Source organism: Triturus cristatus, chromosome 4_1, assembly GCF_964204655.1.
Source record: "Triturus cristatus chromosome 4_1, aTriCri1.1, whole genome shotgun sequence".
Taxonomy (NCBI): Eukaryota; Metazoa; Chordata; class Amphibia; order Caudata; family Salamandridae; genus Triturus; species Triturus cristatus.
In genome coordinates this window covers 415,303,460-415,322,725 of record NC_140585.1, presented here as the reverse complement: position 1 = coordinate 415,322,725, position 19,266 = coordinate 415,303,460, and the positions used below count along the sequence as shown (strand labels likewise).

Genomic DNA, 19,266 nt, shown 5'->3' with positions numbered 1-19,266 from the left:
AGTATGTAACAAACGTAGGAGTAGGTACGGAAGCAGTAGTGGATGGCACAAAGGGTGGGCCAGGTTCAGTGACAGAGGTTAGTGGGGGTAGCAGCAGTGGGGTAGGCAGCAGGGGGATCGCAGAAGACAAGGGTGAAAAGAAGGAGGGGTAAGAGAGCAAGGAGCTAAATATCAAGAGATTACCCTACATGGGGGTCACAAAGCCTTTGGGGGCGCATTTGATGTTGACTACCAAAGAAATAATTTGAAAAGGGGAGTATGTAGAAATGCTTAAACTGTTACATAGGGAGGTGTGCTATTAGGAAGAGTCTAAGGAAGTGGAGTATGAGCTGTCAAAGTGGCCATGAGTGCCCCTGATAATTGAAAATTGGACTGCAGTGTTTTATATTTATGCCAGCGTATACTGCAAGAAGTTTCCAGAGCGCTGTGTAGCCATGTTCAAATACATGGATGTGATCAGGAAGGCACAAATTATGGGGGAACGATATGCCTGAGCTCAGTATGATGAGATGAGGAATCCTAGGCACAGTTAAAATGGGATCCTGAGGCACAGTGGGGGAGTTGGATCCGGATCTTTGGCAGATTTCCATGGGTGCAGCGAAGTCAGGCAAAACGATTTTCACAGCCAGTGGCTTGCCAATAGTGTATCACCCCTTTCAGGGCCTCCCCACCCAGGTCGGAGTGGGTATTGTGCCCAAAGGCCATAGTGGGGCTACGAGTACATGTTGGGACTACAACAAAGGGATGTGTACTCAAGAGTACTGCAAGTTTCGCCACGAATGCTACAAGTGCTCAGGCAGGCACGCCCTCATCCATTATTTTGGTGTGGTAGGCGGATATTAGGGACAGAAATTAGGGAGGTGGCAGCTAGGGGCCACAACATCAGCAACAGTCAAATGGCAACAGAGGAGAAAGGGGGCACAGGGATCTGGTGTGAAAGGCTCGTAGTCCTGTTAAATTGGACAATTTGGAGTACTGTCTAACACAAACAGGGAGTGCAGGACAAGCTCGATAAGGAGATCTTGGATGGCAGGATAAAAGGCCCCTTTAGCGACTGGCCAATGGAGGATTTGATAGTGTCACAAATTGGAGTGGCGCCTAAAAAGGAACAGAGACAGTTTTGTTTAATACAGAATCTGTCTTGACCAGAATGGGGGTTGGTGAATGATTTCATTTCAGAGGATCTGGACTAAGTGAAATATATTCCTCAGTAGACGTGGCCGTGTCACTGGTGATGACAGCAGGCCCGGGAGCACTGATGGCAAAGTGTGATGTAGGCAGCTTTTCGGCTGCTCCCGGTACATCCGGGTTATTTTAAGGTATTGGACAAGCAATTTGAAGGGCAATGTTATGTGGACAAGGCACTGATGATGTGCTGCTCAGTATCATGTGCACCGTTTGAATGTTTCAGTAAATTTCTGCAGCGGCTGTTCACATGGCATACAGGCCATCATTTGGTGACACATTATCTGGATGATTTCTTTTTCGTGGATCAACCTGGCTCAGCAGAATGATAGCAGCTGCTGGTAAGATTCCAAGAGCTCACAGGTGACCTCAGCATTCCTTTGACAGCAGAGAAAATGGTGGGGCCCAATTACGGTGTTGACTTTTCTGTGCATTGAAATAGATTCCCAACGGATGGAGGCGAGATTGTCACAGGATAAAAAGGAGACGATGCAGGCATTATTGGTTTGCATGTTGGATTGGGACAAGGTAAAAGTGAAGGAGATTCAGCTGTTGCTGGGGCACTTAAATTGTGCTTGCAGGGTGGTCATAGAATGGTAGAACATTTTGTTAAAGGTAGGGGCTAGCACTCTCAGGTTGCTCACTGCCTCATCATCATGTGTGGCTATCAGCAGGGGCCAAGGAGGATCTTTGGATGTGGTATTGTTTTCTACAGTCCTTCAATGGAATTCCTTTGGCACTACAGGAAGACATGGATTGGAATGAGAAGATATTCTCAGATGCGACGGATGGTCTGGGTTTTGGTTTGTATTGGCAAGGCAGGTGGTGTGCAGAGGAAAGTCCAGAACAGTTAAAAGACTGGGGCAGGAGCATTGTGTTTTGGAATTGTTGCCCCTGGTGGTGGCGCTCACATTGTGGGGAGCAGAGCTGGCACATCGGAGGGTGCTGTTCTGCGTTGACAACTTGTCAGTGGAGCAGGTCATAAAAATACAGTCTGCCAGGGACGCACAGGTGTTAAAGTTGATGCAGGCTTTTGTGTTGGGTTGCTTGCAGCATGGTATCCCTTTCAGAGCACGGAATGTACAGGGGGTGGACAATGGCATTGCAGATGCTTTGTCTCGTTCACAGTTGGGGAGATTCCGTGGGTTGCCCAAGGACGCAGACAGATGTAAGACAGCCATACCCGAGGAGTTGTGGTCGATAAGAAACAGCGGATGGTGCAACTGGTGGTAGGGTCCCTTGCAGGATCGATACGAAGAGCTTTTGGTCAAGCATGAGCGGAATTTCTACCATCCGGAGTGCAGAGCAAGATTAAGGGTCGGCTGAGGACATGATTCAGTTTATACTAGACTTAACCGAGAGGGGCATGTCGCGCATTACCAGTGCCGGAAAGCTGGCGGGGATCGCATTTATGGGAAAATCATTCTGGGAGTGCGCCCCGTCTGCAGGCGAATTGGTTTAAAGGATGCTTGAGAGTTAAACCTAAGAACAGGGTCGGTTGGGGTGGCTAAGGAAACCATTAACGTGGCATTTGTTTTGTGAGGTTCTGCGGCAGCTGTCGGTGGTGTACTGGGGTTAGTGGGAGACATGCCTGGCCTCAGCACTCATGTCCTGGATGCTTTGTGGTGTGTTCCTCATGTCAGAGTTGCTGGGGGTGGGCAAGGGCTGGGGAGTGGTACTGTGGGAGGACATTACGAGATGAGAGGGCAGGTTGTAGATATGGCTGCATAGCTCAAAAACAGATCAGAGAGCGCAGGACCAGAGCGTAGTGTTGCACTCTTTAAAGTTGTCGGGGCAAAGCCCGGTGTTATAGAGTGATCGATGGGCTGCTTGCAGTGGGGACACGAGAGGTATTATTTTCAGGCACTAGTCTGGGGAGAAGGTTTCGGCGTTTTGTTTGCTATCATTTCTCTGCAAAATCCTTGCAGCATGGGGGGGTTCCAACAGCTGAGTATGCATTCATTCCGCATTGGAATGGCAACTGAAGCAGGGAATCGAGGCTGAGCGCACAAAGACATTTGGGGCGCTGCTCTTCAGACTGCTATAGGCATTATGTGCAGGTTCTGGGAGCAGATGGAAGTGCGGCAGGGCATGTTTTTTTTAATCCTTACTGTTTTTTTGTTTGGCTGCAGGCCCGGCAGCGGAGGACATAGCCATTTGGGTGGTGGGCCATTCTTCCATCAAGTAAGCCTAGAGGCACGCTACACAGAGGGGTTTTGGGCCAATTTTTTTTTTTTTTTTTAAAACCTTTATTCGTATAAGTCAGATACACAGCTATTCAGCCGACATCCCGGAGGTTCGGCAGCTAATCAGTCAACACATGAAGTCCTCCATAGCTCTAATGCAGGATAAAGACAAAGGTTTCATTTTTGAAAACTACCTACAATAAACACAACAAGCAAGGCAGTATACACCACAAATTCGTGCCAGTTCCCAGCGGGGGCGCGGCCCCATTTCCAACATCAAATCAAAACCACCGATCGGGAGGATGAGGGAGAAGCAGAGGCGCTAACATTCTAATGGAGGTGCATCAGAAAGACCCAAGTCGGAAGTGAGGCTAGGGGGAAAGTTGCTCCTCTGGTGGTTCAATGGCAGGAGGCAGACATATGCCCCCCCTATATTGGTTCCAACTTCCCCATACCTTATGCCATTTCTTAGGCCTCCCCCGTGCACTATACACCGTTTTCTCCCGAAACATGCTCCAGTCCATGTTGTCCTTCCATGCATCCAGGGTGGGCGGGCTATGAGAGCCCCACAGTCGTGCTATATCTCGCTTAGCCACCATATTGCCTAGGGTCGCCCATTGAGTCTGCGCTGCGTCATAATCTGTAGGACCCCACACATTCAAAAGACAGCGCCGCGCCTCTGGGTGCAGTACAATACCCGTGACCTCCTGCATCACAACGTGAATCCGCTTCCAAAAGTCCGCAATCACACCACACTCCCATATGATATGTAGAAAGGTGCCCACCATCCCGCAGCCCCTCTTACATAGCCCATCCTCGGAAAAACCCATATGGACCAGCCGGGGCCCAGTGACATAAACTCTGTGCAGTATCTTAAGCTGGACCAGCCGTAGTCTGGCGGGGATCGCGACCTCGTAATCAGGCCCTAAGTTCTTTTCCATTGAGCGTGTTCACAGGGCGCCATCCCCCGCCGAAACCCAGTGCCCCTCCATGAACTATCATAGCCAGGATCTTCAACTACTGAGACAGGGATGTAATCCTACAGGCAGCCTGGTCCCATGGTGATCTGCTCTAGAGAACACTGCCATATGCTTCTTCCTGGACTTCACACTACAGGTTTAGTGCCAACGCCGAGGATTTGATGAAGTAAAGAAAGTTCTGAGAGCAAAAGACCTGAAATACATGATGCTCTACATATCGAAGCTGCGGGTAGTAGGCAAGGTCAAATCCTGGTACTTCCTCACACCGATGGAGGCCTGGGAATGGCTGAAGGGCTGGATTACCTCTGGCCGCCGTTCCAACCAAGAGCCAAGGAAGGGAGGACAAAATGGACAGTTGGGGATAACAATATTCAACAAGACGAGGATCAAACAGTGGATGGAGAACCGAGGAACACTTGATCGTTGTGCTGGTGTTGCCTGACGGGCTACCCGCTATCCACCGAAACAATGATGCTCCGCTACACATGGACTCTATTGGACACTGGTAACGTTATTCACCATTCCGGAACACCTGGTATGTTTCAGCTCTTCGGGTGAGAATCTTCCATTGACTAAGGGGGGGGGGGGGGTGCTTGAGGGGTCGAAAAGGGTGCTGCAAATGTGTAAAGGAGGTAATGGGAAAGCGTAGCTAAGGGGACTTAGACGCACTGGATATTAATGAAGGTTCGTCGAGGTGGTGCCGGCCAACCATAGATAGTAACTATGTTCTTTTTGGACGACAGGTGCTCTGCAAGTTGGAGGATGGGCAGTTCTGAGCTCCCTAAGCAGGGTAGCAGGGTGAGGGGGGTCTTTTAGAGGTAAACAATGCTACTGTTATGGAGGTTTAATGTTGCTTCTCATATGTTCTTGCTCTTTGACACTAGACTCTAGGAGACAGGGAAGGGAACCATGTGACATCTGGGGGATTGGGCCTGCCGGTGGGACACAGCACACTTTGACATTGCATGGAGGCCTGCGTTCACTCTGCCCTGACAGTCGTGAAGTGGAACGTCATCGGTCTAAGTGGCAAAATCAAACACACTATTGTGCTGCAGTACATTAGGAGACACACCCCGGATTTGATCCTCCTGCAAGTGTCCCATCTTAAGGGCAACCAACATAAGGTACTCATTAGGATTTGGGTATGTCCTCCTGGTTCAGGCGGGTTACACAACGGGTTTCAGAGGGACAGGTATACTGATCAAGAAGTGAATGGCCTTTGTTCCGGGCCGCACCAGGAGCGACCCGCTTGGCAGGTATGTATAGCAATCTCTGGCACATCGGAGGGCTAAACACTAAACATCTGCTCGGTGTACGTGTCCCTAAAGCTGCTGGCGGATACGCTGCTGGTACTTAGTGCCTCACTGCTCGAGATGCTGCCGGGCATCCTCATATTAGGTGGCAACATGAATGCAGTGACGGATCCACAACTGGACAGGTTGTCTAGACCCCCCCCAGTGTATCGTCCCTGGCCCACTTCGGGCCTTTGCTGATGCAATGCGACTGGTGGACCTATGGCGTGCCCATTATCCCAGGGCGAGTCAATTGACATACCTCTCTGCAGCAAATGGTAGCCACTCTCGTCTGGATCACATTATTTACCCACCACATGCACGCAGGCCTGTTCAGTGGAGCAACACAAAAGACGCGAGGCATCTCTCATCATTCCCCGGTAGAAGTACGGCTCCAGATCCCGGCTAAGGGTATCACAATGCCCCCCAGGATAGACAAGGTATTTGTAGATAAGATATGGGAGTAGACAGACCAATATTTCCAAGAAAACAAAGGGTCAGTTGACTCCGCACACACACTGGCGACACAACGTAGACTGTACGACTTGGGGGACAAAGTGAGTACACTTATAGCCTTGCTAGATAAGAGGAACAGGGGGAAGAACTGGGTCTCTAAAATCCATGATTCAGGGACAAACACACACACAATAGTGATCTTGGACAGAAATGTGTATAACACAGAATGTCTCCGTCTTTTGGGTGACAGAAGAAATTATGCAATCCTGCCTGAAGATCCAACGGAGGAACTACGAGTTATGATCAGTACATACGTAGAAGAGGCAGTTGGAAATGACTGGATCAGTCATAAAGAAGCTGCCTTCCTCTGTAAATCACACCCTACTGTGCCGTACTTTTACATCTTGCCCAAGGTGCATAAACCTACACGGCCTCCTCCTGGACGGCCGATAGTGTCAGGCACTAATTCGATATTAGAACCTCTGTCCAAATTCTGTCACGTCTTTCTACGCCCTCTTGTCCATAAAATGCCTACCTACCTCAAGGATACAAGAGAGGTTTTGAATCTGATAAAAGACTTGGAATTTGATCCTGAGAAAGACTTGATGATGGGACTCGATATTGAGTCGTTGTATACGAACATTCCCCAGCAAGAAACATTAAGGGTTATTGAGAACATACTCTTTGCTGAGGAATGGAATCACAACACACCACGGGCGTTCATCCCGAGCCTTTTGGAACTGGCTCTAACAAAAAACTTTTTTAAGTTTGAAGACCGTTTCTACCTACAAACCCATGGAACTTCCATGGGGAGTTCCTGCGCCCCTAGTTTGGCATGCCTTTATGTCTCAAATTTTGAGAATGAGACGGTATTCACGACAGCCAACCCCTTTTTAGAACATGTTAGGGTATGGCGCAGGTACATCGATGATGTGCTCATCATCTGGAGAGGTAGCAGAGACTTGGCAGACACCTTTATGGATTGGGTAAATCATAAAAATCCATTTCTATTTTTTACTAGCACACTTACAAATGAGGTTTTACCTTTCCTGGACCTTTGGATTAGAGCAGAAAATGGAGGGTTAGCAAGTAGTGTTTTCCACAAACCTACGGACAGGAACAATCTGCTATCCTTTCAGAGTTTCCATCCTCGCTCATTGAAAGAAAATTTTCCATATGGACAGTTCCTACGTTTGCGTAGGAATTGTTCTTCTATTGGGGATTACAAAAAAGAGGCCAGTGTCCTCAATGAAAAATTGAAGCACAGAGATTATCCTGAGAAAGTAATTACTAAGGCACAAAAGAGAGCAAGAAACTGCAACAGGGAATCCCTCCTACAAACACAAGAGAAAGAAAGAGTTGAGAGCAGTATTTGTGTCACGACGTTCAACACAGCATCTAACCACATGAAAAAGATAATACAAAAGAACTGGAGTATCTTGAACTCTAATGGGTTAGAACAACCTCTCCCACCATTTTCTTTCAAAAAAAGTGCAAGTATAAAAGACACTGTGGTCAACACACACCAGAGATCATCAGTGGTTGACAATAGTGGTTGTCATCAAGAACATTTTTTGCATCCTGTTATGGGACACTATGCTTGTGGCTCCTGTAGGGCATGTCCCTTGTCTTTGAATGGAAAAAAGGTGGATATTGGGACGAACTACCCTTGGGAGCAGAGAAAGCATACCACATGCAATACTGAGAATGTTATTTATCTGGTACGGTGTCCGTGTAACTTATTGTATGTTGGAATGCCCACGCGCCGAGTAAAAACTCGCATTTTGGAACACCTTAGTACAATATGATGCGGAAAAACAAATACAAAACTAACAGCTCATTTCCAAGACAAAAAACATAATGAACAAGATCTAAGGAGGACAGTGTTAGATAAACCCTTTATACCACCTAACACAGTAGATATTGCCAGTTTCCTGTTTGTCAGAGAACAACGGTGGGTCAACAGACTTAAAAGCAGTATGAGGGGTTTAAACGACTCTATCCCATGGTTCCATCTATATGGGCTATGTAAAAAATGATGTGAATTGGATGAACACAATGTGACTTTAAATATCTCTAACGCTGCCAAGTTTAAGATCATGTTTAGTAATGCTGTTAGAAGATGGATTTGTATTGGTAAGAAGTCATGGTTTGGTCGACCGTCTTGGCACTTAATCACTGTGGGATCAGATGGTCTTGTGTAAGTCATTGCTTTTCCCACTGAACTCCTTACCCGATGTGAGTTGATACAAGAATAAATGAAAAACCAGTAGGTATTTTAGGTTCGTTTTCTGTTGGGGCGACCAAAAGACTGTTCGAGGTTTTTAAACTCAATCCAACAGATTAGATACGGACAAATAAGGTGTTTCTGATTGTTTGAATATAAACATTTACAGAGATTCCGTGTTGACCTTTGGTGATTTAGCACTTCTAAAATTCCGTATTGATCGGTGGGGATGTAGTACTTCTAAGATGGCTGCGGGTATGTTCCATACAACAAGGCTCACATCTGTGAGATGTCCGTCGTTGCTTTCGCCCATTTCTTGGTGTCCGGAAGTACGAAACAACATTGCGGTCAGAGAGCGGTTACCGGAGGAGGCGGTTTCATGCGCCACCTTTAAAGGGAAGGTAACTCGGTCCCGTCAATAGACGGAGGACCGATGTGAGGACGATTAGTGCCGTGAGTCTTTGGAGTAGTAAGTAACAATAGTATATGGAGCGTGATAGTAAAACAATTGCGGTATACTGTGATAGAATGGGAAGCAGATTTGATTCACTGATGGTTCTGCATATTCCTTCCTGTCCGTTTGGCTAACAGAGTGTGACTATAGGACCACGGTCCCTCGACGGTCCCGGGTTAGGAGAATTTCCAATAAACCCTTGTAAGTCTATTTTTCTTCTTTTTTCACACTAAGGGTATTAACATGTGCTATGGGGTGTAAGTAATTAGTAGCATGGCACGTGACTACCACGAACGTGTGTCCGGATGTGGTTTGGAGTTGGTTTGGTGCAAACAACTTTGTTTCTTACATCACGGGTGTATTGGACACCTGTTTTCTCGGCCTGTGTCATAGCCACTTAGGGGTGTAGAGTGGTGTAGAATCCCGGTTGACATGGTATTGTGTGGTTAATAAAGTTCAGAGGAAAGTTATTTTTAAGGAAGGTATAGGAGAGAAGTAGAACGATAAAGAATATGTTCTACTCTTTTTCAGAAATTTGTTCGCTCTCGAAAAATTATCCAGAGTACAGGACGAAAACAGTAGCGGCTGTTTGTCGATAGAAGGTAACGAATCCCCAAATAGGGGGTAGACCAGTAAATATAGGGACCAACACCCTGATGAATGCCAGTACGACTCATATGAGCGTTTGATGGTGGCAGAAACATGTTGGTCAAAGCAGCAGGGATTTAGGGGTCTTTACCTCCCCTAACTATCCCGATAGATTACTTTTAATCCTGCCAGGGGGTGACAGGAATAAAATTGAAGATAGTCCCCCCCCTTAGGCAGTTTTAGTGTATATGTCTGCACTTTTGTGGTCCCTTCTTTAGGGAATATTTTCCTTGTTTTGTTTTTGTTGTCACTATTTGTGTTCTTTGTTGACACTTTCCGTCTTTCTGTAACCTCACCACTACATACTTCATTCTTTAAAAAATTGCGCTCCGCCCTCTGTGTTGGTCTGCACGGGGGCGTTCGACGCGGCCCTATGATGAAGCATGACACTGCAAAGTGTGTGAGGGCAGTATTAAAACAAATAATGTTTTTTCCTTCTGACAAATACCCTTGGGCTTTAGATAGTGAGGGATATAATTGTTTCTCTGTCACGATTCTATTACCTTGCAATTTATAATTTTGTGTAGTTCTTCTCTGTGTAGTGAGTTGTAACAAACACACACACACCAGGAACTGCCATAACATAGCATGTGTATTTGTCAAGCGCACGTTCACCCGGAGGCATCTTGGCGCTGAATAACCTAGGTTTATTGTTACTCAACTCAATGGTACTCATTTTATCAACCTCAGATGGATTAAAGGCGGAGTGGACCCGCCGGGATTTGAACCTGTGACCATGAGGTCAAACACAGGCCCCTGCAGTGGACACATTAGACCACTGAGCCACCTTACCTGGCTAGCTGACATAGCGGACGCCTTCGCGGCTTACTATGAGACAGAGTATAGATTCACCACCAGCAGATCGGAAGATGACTGTGCAGAACTCCTTAAAGATATTTCTCTTCTTGCTCTCTCTCTGGAGGATAGGGGGCAACTGGAGCAAGAGCTGACGGAGGACGAAACTGAGGGGGCCATTCAAGATATCCAATCCGGAAAGGCTGCGGGCCCGAACAGCCTGCCAGTGGAACTATACAAAAGTATCGCAGACAAGGTTGAGAAGCTTATGCTCAACATGTTCAGGGTGGCTAGGGAGGTGGGCTGCCTGCCGGCGGACCAGAGATAGGTGACAATTGTGGTTATCCTGAAAAAAGGAAAGCCGCCGGAGGCCTGCAGTTCCTATAGGACTATATCCCTTTTGAACCTGGAGACAAAGGTAGTGGAGAAGGCACTGGCAAACATATTGAAGATGGTAAATGCTTTGTTGGTCCGCCCGGACCAATCGAGATTAATGCCGCACAGAAGCATCAGACTTAATCTAAGGCGCCTTTATGGGGTGCTGCACATGACCCCAGCGCCGTGATCAGAGCTGGCTGTACTTCTTTCCCTGGACGCTCGTATGGCCTTCAATAGCATTGAATGGACCTACCTATTTGCCATTCTGACTAGACTAGGATTTGTTCCAGGGTTCTGCGCCTGAGTTCAGATCTTGTATCGAGACCCGGTGGCTAGAGTGAGGATCAATGGCACAATGTCTCATTTATTTGTCCTCAAAAATGGCACTAGACAGGGATGCCCACTATCCTGAATGATTTTTGATCTGGCGCTGGAACCTCTAGCAGCCTGGGTCCGTCTGGACCCATTCATCAGAGGCATCGGGGTGAGGGTGGCTGTGAGGAGAAAGGTTTGCTGTATGTTGAGTTTGCTGAAGACATATTGCTTTACGCCACATGTCCATACCACACAATTGACAGACTGCTACACATCATCCAGCTTTTTGGCAGTTACTCTGGATACATGATTAATTAGGACAAGTCCCTGATCTTTCCACTGGCTGGGGGAGCTCCTGTCCTGACGTCGAGATGCACAGCCTTGGTTGTGAGGGAGTGCTTCAAACACTTGGGCATCTACATAACTGGGGATGCTAGCAACTTCCTAGCTAAGAACCTGCTCCCCCACTTGGAACGATTGTGTCGTGATGTTGAGCACGGGAGAAGGCTCCCGGTATCCTTGATGAGCAGGGTCATCCTCTTTAAGACGATGGCCCTCCCGCGTTTGCCCTATAGATTGCAAAACACACCATATAGAATATGATAGACTTCAAAAGATTGATGGTGAACTGCATAGACTTCTTTTCGAATGGGGGCAGCTCCAGAATAGCACTGGGTAAACTCCAGCGGAGAGTGTTTGAAGTGGGCCTGGTGGTTACAGACCTCCGAAAATACTACTGGGCAGCCCAGTTGATCGCAATCACTGATTGAGTGTTTATGGGTAATGATGAACCAGCCTACAGAGTTCACCAACAGGTGATGGACAGTCGAGCCTACCATCTGATATTGTAGTGGCAGGGGAGGGAAAAGATGCTTCCAATATATATGCAGACAGTAGTCAGGCATGGCGTGAGGCCGCTAGGTTACTAGGGTGGGAAGGTAAGCTAACGGAACAAACCCACTGTGGGACAATGACCTTCTCTGGGAGGTCGTGGACCTGAAGGGATTCCAAAAATGTGGATTGCTGGACATTGACTGCTCTGGAGGGGCGGAGCTCTGATTGCATTTGAGGACTTGAAGGTGGAATACAAGATGGCAGAATCAGAGAGGTTTCGATTCTTGCAACTGGGACATGTGCTTAGACACCACATCCTGGAAGGGGAGGAGCTGCCGGAACACTCATCGGGGGGGGGGGGGACTTTGAGTGTTGGGCTAGCACTGGGGGCTAGAGCATACTCAAATTCATGTTTTCCAGTGATTGTTGTACACATGTATGCGAAAAATTATATTTGGATTTTAATGGATGTCGGTAACGTTATTATATGTTCATCCTCCTGCTGTATGAATGGTAATGTTGCAAAGAAACCCTGTCTGTATATGCTGAGCAACTTTTTAATAAAAAAGAACTAAAACAAAAAAACCTTCTATTTTTTAATCTGGTGTGGGATCCTTTTGCGGTGTGTTTCACTGTGCTACTGTTTGAAGCATTGCACAAATATTTTACACAATGCCTCTAAGTTCATCCTGACTGCTCTGTGCCAAGCTACCCGAGGGTTGAGCACAGGTTAATTTAGAGTTTGCTTGTGACTTCACCCAGTGAGGAATTGTGGTTGCTGCTTGAGAAGGGTTTACCCCCCTCAAACAGTAACCCAGTTTCTTTCAAAAAGATATGGTACATTAATTCTCTTTAGTCCATATATTACAGCTAATCCCAGCCCTAATTGGTAGACCTGTCCCGTAGAGATGATGGTAATTTCAGGATCTATTTGAAACAGGTAGATTTTCTAACATATCAGTAAGCTGTTTAAGCAACAATGAGCATGCATACATCGTCATTAGACCAATTCTAAGTCGATAACGAAGCACAATTACTTTTTATACTGCCGTTTGATAACATAAATGTGCTTTTGACGTCTCGCCTGAGCCAGTGCGCATGCGCTGCTCTGGAAGGCTTTTAGTAAGGGCTTTTAAACTCTAAACACGCTCGTGTGTGTGTGTTTTTTTTTTATCACCCTCAATTGGCCTTTGCATGCGTCTTTCTAAGAAAGACAGCATGCAATTGGCCCAAGGCGGGTTCATGTCCCGCCTTCTCTGTCCCCTGGCCTAGGATGCTCGGGAGCGAGCAGCAGCTCCAGCTGTTTCCAATTATCGCGCCCGCGTGTCGCAGTCGAGTTAATTGGAAACAGATGGTGGTCAGCGCTGGTTATCCTTTTTTTACTTTCCACAGCTCACGCCTGGGGGTGAGGTTCTTGGTCTGGAAATGTCTGGGTGTGCACGCGGAATAGAGCAGGAGCTTTTACAAACAGCTCACCCAGAGTGACCTTAGTGGCATGTGGCAGAAGTAGGAATCTGCAGAAAGCCGCTGTCTCCCAGCACACACTGGCCTCCGCCGGAGAGAATGAGACAGGCAGTCCGGTCCCAGAGACACCCCTCCTATATCTCTCGCGTAAGTGCTCAAACACACAGGTGCCCTCGCGAGAGACACATACACACGGCCCTCTCACAGTAGGATTCAGTGGTTTTGGAAAGTGAACCCATTGAAAACAATCGAGATGAACATTTTTGGGGGTTAGAGGAGGAAGATTTGTAGGGGTGGGTGACCTTACTCAAGCCAATGAGATCCTTTTACTTGTTTGGGGGTGGATGGCAGCGACAGTGCTTAATTTGAGGCAAGCACTCACACGGCCCCCTTGAAATGAGTAAGAGAGAATACAACACGTACACTACACTCCTTACTCACACAGTATTCACTCTACAGGCCTATCTCTCGCGTTGGCCTGTGCGGAAATAGAGCTATGTATTAGACGCACAGAAACACCGGCCTCAACCAGTCACTCACTGATCTCTCTCGGCGTTTCATAAATCACAAAGACAAGCACGTGCATGTCTCTTAACTTCGTGCTTGTCATAAGAGGGACTTTTATCCACATTCAAGGAACCTGTAAGTATTACAAGTGTGGGCCTTCAAATCCCAGCATGCAATATGCTGCAGTGAGCCATGACAAATTGAGAGGCACCCTGTTGTTTTAATATTATTATTCAACTACAATCCACTACCACTATAGTATTAACCACGTCTGCGCCTTTTGCTGCTGGGGCTGGTGCGCCTTGGCGACCAAAAAGGTAATTTGTTTATTTTGGGTATCTGTGAGGCTGTAGACCTGCCCTTCATTAAACATACTCTGAAGACAACCGTAATGAGATTCGGGTCACCTCTTTGATAACGCCCACACTATCATTCTGCTGTAACCCCTGGATTATGTTGGTCCTTATTTTCACCGCACCTCTTCTCCTGACATTCATGCAGGCTTCTCTTTGTGTACCCTGTCGCTAGAGCATTGCAGTCTTCACCACAATCTAGCGTAAGTAGTACCGCGGGTGCAGACAATGCTGCAGTGAATATCCGAAAGTTCTCTGCAAAGAACCCTGAAGCTGTGCTGCTCACTCCAAGCTGTCTAAGATGACATCGTGCAGTGCCGTGGCATAAAATGGCGCCCTCTCATGCAGAATGGGAAGAGGGGCCCCCGAGTCTGCCACATGATGGAATGGCACCTCTCAATAGTAGTGGGGACGTAGAGGCCTGATGGGTTGCCCCACCCCCTGCGTTGCAATGCCTGCAGGGGCGTGTGTTACTCCCCTGTCCTCATATTCAGTGGCCTCCTCTGGATCGTGTTGCTTAATCTGAGTACAGTTGATTATAACGTCGTTAAACGGTCAATGTACATGGCAAAAAGTACAATGGTGTGTTACATATGGTTGTTATGGATAATACAAAATGACAATAAAAAGATCAAACAAAAAATTAGTAGACGATATTATTTTAAATACAAAGGTGTACGAAAATAGCCAGCTTCTTGATTCACATGCTAACGGTATGTTTTTCGTTCTTACTGCTTGCTCTGAGATTTTTAGAAATTGTTTCGGTAAAGATTTGTGGCTTCTTGAGAAAGAGTTTATTTTAATTGTGATAGCAAGTATCATAAAAAGAACAAGCTGAACAATGATTTCGAGTATCAAAACAGGTCTACATTACTTATTGGATCATTTAATGGATCCGGATTCATGTCTTGCATTGCTTCGCCAAAACCAGCATTTGTGAGAAACAAAAAATATATATTTCCACGAAGTATTATTCAGATTAACATTCCGCTGTGCGGGCAAAACGCAGTAAACCTCAGATAACCTCGAGAAGACAGTAATTATGTTTGTTTTTGCCAAAAAGGTACCAGCGTTTGCAAAAAGGCATTCCAACATGCTGAGGCGCCTCCACCCCCCATAAACTTGCCTTTGACACCGAAAATTGCTTCTATGGCCACTGAATGACACCCCACAGTCCTAGAGTGCTTTTCTTTGTTCAACGCACAACAAATCAATATGTCATGTGCTCCAGGGCATACAAAATTGTAATTATTACACACATAGAGCTTGTTGTCTCTGGTCAGTGGAAAATACCAGTACTGCACAGAAAAGCAGGTTAGGAAGATGCCTGCTTGAGAACAAATATATAGTTTTAATTTTAACCACAAAATATAGTTGCGCGCAATGCAGTTGGGAGGTAGTAGAGGGCCATTATCCAAAGAAGAGTGAGACAGAAAGCAGTAAATGGTTTGAATTTGAATTGTGGAAAGTCATGAATTTTATTTATTAAACTGCACAGATAAATCTTTATATAGGATTTTTAAGCGTCAGGTAGTAGCAGTGCTGCCTGTGAATGCAGGACAGAGGCACAGAGTTAAGCAGTCCTGAAAATCATAACCAAGGTCCAGAAGTAGAAAGCTTGCTTTTCATGTGAATCGGGCAGTTTGTGGACGAAATAAAGGCCTTTACAATGTACAAAGGCCCAATTTGAGATTCGATGACCTATAACCATTTCGCTCAGTGGGTTTGGGATTCAGTATCGGGAAGGGGTGTGTTTAGGGCATCCCTTCCTAATCCTGAATCGCAGTGGTATGTTTGAATGTTTTGCACTCGAAATGCAGTTGCAAAACATCCACATTTTACCACCTACTTCAAGTAGGTGGTAACCCGTTCGCAAATGGGAAGAGGCCCCCAAGGGACACCTTTCCCCTATGTGAATGTTTGTAAGGACATTTTTTAAGAGCAGGCAGTGGTCCCACGGTCCATTCCTCTTAGAAATGCCTCCCATTTTCCTTTAAAAAAATATATATATATTGCTCAATTGAAAAGCAATTACAAACATGGTAGTTTGCTGAACTTAGCAGGCCGCCATCCCTGTGGTTCGGCGCTCAAACGGGGACTGTGCATGTTCCCCACCAGGCTGTGCATTGCAGCTTGGTGGGAATATGCAAACTGCACATGTTTGGCCGCCCTACCTGTCATGCGCACTTAAGTGCATGAACCACTCCTCCTCCCTGCGCCACGAGCCCCGCCCTAACCCAGCCCTGCAGCAACAAAAAATAAAATGATAATAATGTTATTATCATATTATCTTTGCCTTTTCCACTGATCTGGGAGCAGTGGGGCGGCGAAGCCACCCCTGTCCAAAGATACTGTCCGTCCAAGGACAATAAAAAAGCATTACATTTACACGGTCCATCCAAAGGACGTCCATTACCTTGTTAAAATGAAAGACGACTGAAGGCTTATAAATGTGCCTCTCCCAGTTGACTGACAGGCATAGACTCATCTTTTCAAGTGAACAACTTGGCTCGTGCATAAACCGAACAAGTTCTGAACGCTTCAGCCCCTATTTTGACAGCATTGTGGCTGTACAGGAAATCAAAAGTGCAATTCTCCACACCCATTGATGACTTTCCTCTAAAGTACGTGTTTTCTTTAATAGGCCTAGCCACATAGGTACAGATTTAAAGATTTCTTTGTTTTTTTGTGTACATTTCATAGCACTTAGTGCAAAGCATGACTCCCACGGCGTGCATCGATATATGAATGTTGTTTCCATGCAAGAGACTTTGCCTTCATTTTCCTAACCTTATGTGTGAATAATGTATGCTGTGCATACAAGACACAGGCATAGAGTTATGGAAATAATACATTTTTATTTTCTAATTTATGCACTCTTATTCCTCTGAAGACATATTTTTAACACTTGCCACGCCCTTCCGGCAACACTGGACAGCATGGAGTGCAGTTTCTGTATCTTCCCCAGTCTGTGCGGTTTAAGTTACGTACACAAGAGTTAGGTTTGCGCTATAGAAATACCATATACATATGTACACACGTACACACAAAAAGACTGAATTGTATGTGAAGATGTTTGTGAGTGCCCAAAAAGTTAGTTATTTCTAGCTAGTGAACACGTTGTTGTTGCCTCTACACACTCATCGTACACTCCATGGGTATATGTAGGTAACGAACGCATTTATTATTTATTCATTTTTGAGGTTCTATATAGTGGAGGCACAGACCAAGGGCACCAGAGCGCTTTGAAGAACTCGGTTTCCTTAACAAATAACAGTTGTGCAGTAAACAGAAAGAAACCAAAAAGTATACAGCAGAGCAGACAAGCCAGGGCTTCAGAAGGCTTGACAGGAGGTCATAGGTAGCTTGGGGGAATCGGAATTCGGCGAGCCCGTGACTTTAGGTGGCGCGGAGCCCTCTGGGTCTCAGCCCCGGCTGCAATTGATAACTGACATTGAAACAATTGTCCCTATCTGGCTCTATGTAAAAAAATTAAAAACACACCGATCGCTTTCTGAACAATCCGTGAAAAACCCGTCGAGGTCATCAATCTCAGCTATGCAGCGCCTGGAAACCTTCCATAGAGTTTCCTTCATCGTGCATTCCTTAGGAGTGTTTGGTTTCACCACCATGGTGTGCACATTGATCTACTGTCATGTGTACTCTGCACTGTGCAGTGACGTGGACCTTTGAAGAGAGGTGGAGTGGGGGTGAGGAGGGGTTGGGGGGGGGGGGGGGGGGGGGAGAGACTGCTGGCCATTCCTCCGAACAAAGACGGCAGGTAAGAGCGGAGTTAATGATACCGGAGGTACTGGTACTGCAGGGGTGGGCAATCTGACCCATTATCAGTTGGACCCTGAGTGTCCACTAAGAAATGAGGATTTACCGGGGTAATCTGTAATTTCGGGTCTGATTATACCTCCTTATGGGCTGGACATTCACCTGGCGATTTCAGCTACTTTTAGGTGCCAACATCTAAGAGTTCTACGGTATTTCTGCAGTTCCAATGCGGCCGGTAAAAGCATTTACCAGCGCCTTCTGAATTGAAAGGCTACTTGTAATGATGGCTTTAGTGAGTCACAAAGTTGTTCAGAATACAGGGCGAACCATGATTTTGAGTATCAAAACATGTCCGCATTACTTATTGGAACATTTAATGAAGCTGGATTCATGTTTCGCATTGATTCACCGTGAGCAAAATTAGTGAACAAGTAAAAAGATATTTCCACGACGAGGATCACACATCTAAACATTCACCAGTGCATGCAGAAAGCTGTCAACATCATGAACAGAGAACCCTAACAAGATGGTGATTATGTTTTTTTTGTCAAGAAATATGTCAATGTTTGAACAGAAGGACTTTGAATGTACATAAAATGGGAACTTACCCTTGCCACCGAGAATTGGTTCTATAAGACGTGTCAGTCGCCCGCTCTGAATGGCCACCGAATGATACCGAACAATACTGAAGGGTGTTTTTCTTCGATCAACGCACAACGAATCAAGATGGTGTCATGTGCTCCAGGGCATACACATTTGTAATTATTACACACATAGAGCTGCTTGTCTCTGGTCAGTGGAAAATACCAGCACTGCCCAGAAAGCATGTTAGGAAGATTTATGTGATTTTTAATTTCAACCAACAAAATACAGTCTCACCCAATGACGTAGCAGTGAGCCCATGTCTAAAGAAGGGTGAGACACAAGGCAGTGCATGGCTTGTGTTTTGTATTGCGGAAAGTCATGAGCTTTTGTTAAAAAAAACTGCACAAATGAGTCTAAGATCTCACAAGTCAGGAGATGGAGGGGCTGCCTGCGAGTGAGTGACTGCCAGCAGCAGAGAGGCACCGCGAGGTCAGCAACCCTGAAGATCATAACCAAAGGAAAGGATGATCACAGCATGACGAACCAGCACTGGCAGGGTGGCTCTTAACCTGTAACGGGCAAAAGAAGCAAATGGGGCACAGCGAATGAGGCAAACAGGAAGGCCACCACACGTGGCAAGTAGAGAAGTGTAAAGTAGCACATTACATCGTGAAACCATGAGAGTCACTGAAAACACTTTCCTATGCACACCTGGCCCATATCCACTCCCAAGAACTATGCAACCCATTTCAACAGTTGGATAAAGTCTCAGGTTTTTAAGAATCCTTGACTACCATGCAAAGAGGGAGGGGATGCTGACAGCGAAG

The 19,266-nt window shown here is 46.3% G+C and overlaps 1 protein-coding gene across 1 annotated transcript in view; it reads right to left on the bottom strand.

The window, feature by feature from the left end:
* Positions 1–18,560, bottom strand: part of TMEM19 (transmembrane protein 19) — a 208,059-nt gene extending 189,499 nt beyond the window's left edge. Inside the window, exon 1 of the mRNA XM_085652532.1 lies at positions 18,463–18,560. The gene's annotated coding sequence lies outside the window, so the exon portion shown is untranslated. The remainder of the gene's footprint in view (positions 1–18,462) is intronic.
* Between the last annotated feature and the right edge of the window lie 706 nt (positions 18,561–19,266).